Below are 6,464 nucleotides of genomic sequence, written 5' to 3'. Positions count from 1 at the left end.
CCCAGCCCCCCTCTTTTTTTTTTTTTAATTGGTTTTTCAACACAGGGTTTCACTCTGTAGACCAGGCTGGCCTTGAACTCACAGAGATCCTCCTGCCTCTGCCTCCCGAGTGCTGAGATTAAAGTTGTGCACCAACCATGGCTGTCCAGCCTCCTAGTTCTTGCTATACTTGTATTTTTTGTATTTATTTTTACCATTTCTAATCATATGTGTGCATGTGTGTCTGTGAAAGCCTGAGGCGCTGGATCTCCTGGAGCTGTGGTCACAGGCAGTTATGAGCCACCTGATGTGGGTGCTGGAACTTAGGTCCTTCAGTACATTTTCCTAAACACTGAGCCATGTCTCCAGCGTATGTATGTATGTATGTATGTATGTATGTATGTATATTTCTTTTTGATTACCACGTGTTTATTGGGGGAAAGAGGGGTGGGGCCCCTTCCATCTGTGGGAGTATTCACACGCTCTTCAGCCATTCCAGGCTTGGGCCCTGAGGGTCTCGGGGGTGGCTGGGCACATCAGACATGTTCCCATTATCTCTCACAGGCACTGAGTAATTGCAGGGTGTGGCTGGTTTGATCTTGGTGGCACTTGATGTCAAGGCTAAGTAAGGGCATAATTAGAGTGAGGTTCCCAGTGGCGCTGGACACCACAGGCACTGGTTCCTTTGCCCTGGCAGTTTTGAGGAAGGTGGAGAATCTCCCAGCCATCTTGGCCTCTCAGACCCTATGTTTTTAAAGACAGAATCTCCACATGGCCCAGGCTGGCCTGGAACTCACAGAGATCTGCCTGTGTGCTCTAAGAGTGCTGGGATGAAAAGGGTGTGCGCCTTTTGAATCTGTGTGTGTTCTGACGTTTGTTATGGCCTCTCAGTAAGCCAACTTTTCCATACTGATATTCTGCTGATAGTCTTTACCCTAACACACACTTGGTCCAATATTAAAACATACACTGTAGTTACTGTTAATATGGTTTGTTCTTTTTCCATTTCTTCTTTAACCAATTTGGTTTTCATATTTAAAGTTCATTTCTTACACAGTAGACAGATAGGTCATTTAAAAATATTGATTTCTCTCCGCCAGATCATTGTCATCACGGACATGAGTCGCGTGCAACCCACCAAGCTGGCTAGGGTAACCACAGCGCTGGACAGGACCGGCTCCTTGGGGACAGTGCACGCAGGTGCACGTGGAATTTATGGATGACACCAGCCGCTCTATCATCTGAAACATCAAAGGCCCCTTTCTAGAGGGTGATGTGCTCACCCTATTGGACTCAGAAAGAGAGGCTCAGAGGTTGGTGCTGACCTTGCTGCTGGGTCCTGGATATCCAACACTTGGCCCGTGATGACCTGCAACTATTAAATAAAGCATTTGTATTGTTTTAAAAAATATTTATTGATTTCTGTTTTATGTGGATGGGTGTTTTGCCTGCACATATGTCTATGAATTATTTGCATGCATGGCCTTCAGGGCCAGAAAAGGCCGTTGGGTTCCCTTAGAACTAGATTTACAGATATTTGTAAGCTGCGATGTGGGTGCTGGGAATCAATCCCAGGTCATCTCTCCAGGTCACTTTAAAAAATACACTTTAGCCCGGTGGTGATGGTGGTGGCACACACCTTTAATCTCAGCACTTGGGAGGCAGAAGCAGACAGATCTCTGTGAGTTTGAGGCCAGCCTGGTCTACAGAGCGAACTCCAGGACAGGCACCAAAACTACACAGAGAAACCCTGTCTTGAAAAAACAAAACAAAACAAACAAACAAACAAAAAGATAATTAAAAAAGAATACACTTTATCTGACAGGCAGTAATAGTGCATGCCTTTAATCTCAGCACTTGAGAGGCAAATGCAGTACAGAACTCTGTGAGTTCCAGGCCAGCCTGGTCTACAGAGCAAGCTCCAGGATAGGCTCCAAAGCTACACAGAGAAACCCTGTCTCAACAAAACAAAAATACACTTTATCCAGCTAGGCAGTGGTGGCACATGTCTTTAATCTCAGCACTTGGAAGGCAGAGGCAGGTGGATCTCTGTGAGTTTAAGGCCAGCCTGGTCTATATAGTGAGTTTCAGGATGGTCAGAGCTACCCAGGGAAACCCTATCTTGAAAAACAAACAAAAAAGATTTAATTTTTATACATAGATAATGTGTTTGGATCAAATCCACCTCCATTCTCTCTTCTTTAATTCCTCCTTTATTACCCAAGTATTACTTTTCTCTCCCAAATTCATGTGTCTGTCTGTCTGTCTGTCTTTCTCTCTCTCATCAAACACCCAGGGTGCATTTAATGCCTGTATGTGCATGTGTGTAGGACCATCTGCTTGAGCACAGGGAGCCTATCTGGTCCCGAACCCCTGAAGAAAACTGACCTTCCCACTCCAGTAGCCATCACCTGGGGGTGGAGTTCATGAGAGCCTCTGCAATCCATGCTGACATAGTCTTGTCATTGGGGTGTTTCCATAATTGACATTCAATGTGATTATTGATATATCAGCTTAAGTTGTGTACATGTGTATCTTATGTACGTATGTGTATGTGCAGGTAGGTACACATGCGGATACTCGTGTAAGAACTGGGATCCTGCTCTACCATCCTCCACCTTATCCCCTTGAGCCAACGTCTCTCGCTGAACTGGAGTGAGGCTGGAGGCCAGCAAGCCCAGGGAACCTCTTGTCTCAACTCCACAGTGCCGTGGTTGCAGACATGCACCACGCATCATCTCCACAGTACCGTGGTTGCAGACATGCACCACGCATCATCTCCACAGTGCTGTGGTTGCAGACATGCACATGGCCATACCCAGCTTTTCCCATGGACACTGGAGATTTGAACTAACTCAGGTCCACACGCTTGTACAGCATGTGTTCTTACCCACTGAGCCATCTCCCCAGCCCTAAGCACATCACTATTGGTGTTTTATTCGTCTCATTTGTTCTTTGTTCCTCTTTACACCTTTTGTGTTAAGCATTTTCCAGCTAGGTGATTAGCTACGATGCTTAGATTTTATTTTGGTGCTCACATTCCAGCTCCACCTTTAAGGGATGCCAGAATCCATCTTCAAACGTTGCTGGAAGAGTTACACTTGTGTTTCCCACTTCCTCCTCCCTGGTCTCCACGCTAGCGTGTCATTCACCCATTTTTATTTAAGCCCCATCAAAACCCCCACTGTTCCAGAGAGCCAGGAAAAGAGGGGCTGGTGAGAGGACTCGTGGTAAGAGCCCTTGCTGCTCATACAGAGAACCTGTTTGAATTCAGAACCTCTGTCTGGCTGCTCACAACTGCCCGTTACTCCAACTTCAGGGACCCAATACCTTCCTCTGGCTTCCACAAGCACCTGTATTTGAGTGGTACACATAAACTCAGACACACACACACACACACACACACACACACACACACAAATAAATCTTTAAACAATAAATAGATTACCAGGCGTGGTGGCACACGCCTTTAATCCCAGCACTCAGGAGGCAGAGGCAGGAGGATCTCTGTGAGTTTGAGGCCAGCCTGGTCTATTAAGAGAGTTTAGGACAGCCAGGGCTACACAGAGAAACCTCTTCTCAAAAAAATAAACAAACAAATATATATATATATATATATATATACATATATATATATATATATGTAGATCAAGCATGGTAACACATAAATTTTTTTTTTGGCTTTTCAAGACAGGGTTCTTCTGTGTAAGTTTTTTGTTTATTTGTTTGTTTGTTTTTTGAGACAGGGTTTCTCTGTGTTGTTTTGGTGCCTGTCCTGGATCTCCCTCTGTAGACCAGGATGGCCTCGAACTCACAGAGATCTGCCTGGCTCTGCCTCCTGAGTGCTGGAATCAAAGGCATGCACTAATGCCGCCCGGCTGGTAACACAACTTTAATCCCAGCACTTGGAAGGCAGAGGCAGGTGGATCTCTGTGAGTTCAAGGTCAGCCTGTCTACATAACAAGTTGTAGGTCAGCCAGGGCTACATATTGATACTCTGCCTCAATATATTAATTAATATATAATTACAATAATTTTCATTGCTAAAAAGCACTCCCTAGGAGCTGGAGAGATGGCTCAGAGGTTAAGAGCACTGGCTGCTCTTTCATAGGTTCTGAGTTCAATTCCCAGCAACCACATGGTGACTCACAACCATCTGTAATGAGATCTGGTGCCCTCTTCTGGTGTGCAAACACACACACAGGCAAAACACTGTATACATAATAAATAAATAAATCTTTAAAAAAAAAAAAAGCACCCCCTAATTGGGTTGGAGAGATGAATCAATATTTCAGACCCTTTGCTGCTCTTCTAGGGGTCTGAGCTCTGTCCCCAGCACCCCATTTGACAGCTCACAATTGCTTGGAACTCTAGGTCCAGGGGATCTGACACACGAGAGTGTGTAAGCAATCTAGGAGATTGTATCTCCTAGAAAAGTTAGAGAGGTAGTTGATTGGCAAAGGCAGCCACATCTCCAAGTTTGAGGCCAGCCTGGTCTACATAGTGAGTTCCAGGACAGCCAGGGCTACATAGAGAGATCCTGTCTCAAAAAAAAAAAAAAAAAAAAAGTCAAAGAGACTACGCCCATGAAGCCTTACCAGTATGTCTGTTTAAATAAGACCTAAACAAGGATAACACCAGTAGAGGGCAAGCTCATGGGGCTTTAAACACAGACAAAGACCTACCGGCAACTCAAAAATGCTGAGAGTGGGAGAAATAGTCCTCCCAGGGAAGAGTGAGCCAACTGATTATCCAACACCAAATGGTCAGCCCTGAAAACACACAAACCAGTAACATTATACAGACTGAGCAGGTTGTGTTTATATGTAGGAACACACGCACACACCTCTAACATTGACTAAAAAGAGGCCATGAATTTGAGAGAGAGCAAGGCTGTGGGTTGAAAGAAAGGGAAGGGGGGTATGACATAATCATAATATAATCTCAAAAAATAAAAACATAATTTAAAAGAAAAAAAGGAAAAGAAAGAAAACCAGGAAAAGAGCTTTACTAACCTTGGGACAGATGAGGGGCCACACCTCTCCCTGGGCATGGGGCAGGTACAAGCATGCTGAAACCTTGTTAAAACTGTTACAACCACCATTCCTGTTGATAAGCTGTTTCTGTTTGCCCTTTAAGCATCCCTCTCCTGTGAGTAAGCAGAGACACTGGGGCTGGGGCGTTCTGGCTCTTTAATTAGCAGCTCTTGGTCTGTGTCTTGCTGTCTAGCATCCTTGAGCAGAAAGGCTGTCTACTAGTCAGCCAGACTACCACGATGCCTGGACCAGCCATCCTGAACATGCCGTGGACCCTTGGAGACAAGTGTGCAGATGATCACAGCTGACTGCCCCGGTTGCTGAGGCACATGCTGCTCCGGGGCAGTTTGAAACTGTTCCAGACACTGATGGTTAAAAGCCTGGTGAACCATTTCCACTGTGGCTGAAGGGGGAGCGTGTCCCCAGGTGGAGGGACTACTAGACTGGTGACAAGGCTGTGACTGGCCTAAAACACGAGCGGGAAGACTTGGGATGATCACCAGAAGCCAGACTATAAAGGCTGGAGTGGTCTGAAGGTCCCCAGGCTGTCTGAGCAGAACATTTAGACTCACCCTGTGAGTTACCGGAGACATTCTGATGTTCTTCTGTACCTGACGTTGCAACATCGGATCCAGAGACATTTCTTGGAGCTGAAGAGATGGCTCAGTTGGTAAAAACAGACTAGAATTTGATGCTCCAAAAACCCATGATAGAAGCCAGTCATACAGTGCAGGCCTATAACTTTAGGCCTGGGGAAGCAGAGACAAGTGGATCTCAGAGCTTTCTAGCCAGCCAGTCAAGTGAAATTGGCAAGTTCCTGGTTCATCGAGAGACTTTGCCTCAAAAAAAAAAAAAAAATACACACACACACACACACACACACACACACACACACACACACACACACGCACTATCTCTCTGACTGGAGAGATGATTCAAGGGTGAAGAGCACTTAAAAATGTTTTTAACCTTTATTTTATGTGTATGGCATTCTAACTGCCAATGTCTCTGGTCTGTGTATCACATGGATGCAGTGTCCTTAGAGGCCAGAAGAGGGCACTGTGGCTCCTGGAATTGGAGTCACATACCGTTGTGAGCTGTCATGTGGGTTCTGGGAATCAAGCTGGGGTTAGAGGAGGAGCCAGTGATTCTGACTGCTGAGCCATCTCTCCAGCCCTGATAGTACTTTTTGTTCTTACAGAGGATCCAAGTTCAGTTCCCAGCATCCACATAGGGCAGATCACATCCACTGTGTCAAACACAACCGAACTGGGAGGCACACAGCACTTGAAGAGCTTCTTGGTGCAGGGAGGCGGTGGCACACATCTTTAATCCCAGCCCTCGGGAGGCAAAGGTAGGCAGGTCTCTGAGTTCGAGGCCAGCCTTGTCTACAGAGCAAATTCCAAGTCTACACAGAGAAACCCTGTCTCAACAAAACAAACAAACAAA

At 45.8% G+C, this 6,464-nt stretch overlaps 1 pseudogene; it reads right to left on the bottom strand.

Moving 5' to 3' along the window:
- Positions 1-454: 454 nt before the first annotated feature.
- On the bottom strand, positions 455-707 carry LOC131898307 (NADH dehydrogenase [ubiquinone] 1 alpha subcomplex subunit 3-like; annotated as a pseudogene).
- Between the last annotated feature and the right edge of the window lie 5,757 nt (positions 708-6,464).

This window comes from Peromyscus eremicus, chromosome 1 (assembly GCF_949786415.1).
Source record: "Peromyscus eremicus chromosome 1, PerEre_H2_v1, whole genome shotgun sequence".
Classification (NCBI taxonomy): Eukaryota; Metazoa; Chordata; class Mammalia; order Rodentia; family Cricetidae; genus Peromyscus; species Peromyscus eremicus.
The sequence above is the reverse complement of the archived record's forward strand: the minus strand, read 5'-3'. Positions and strand labels throughout refer to the sequence as shown.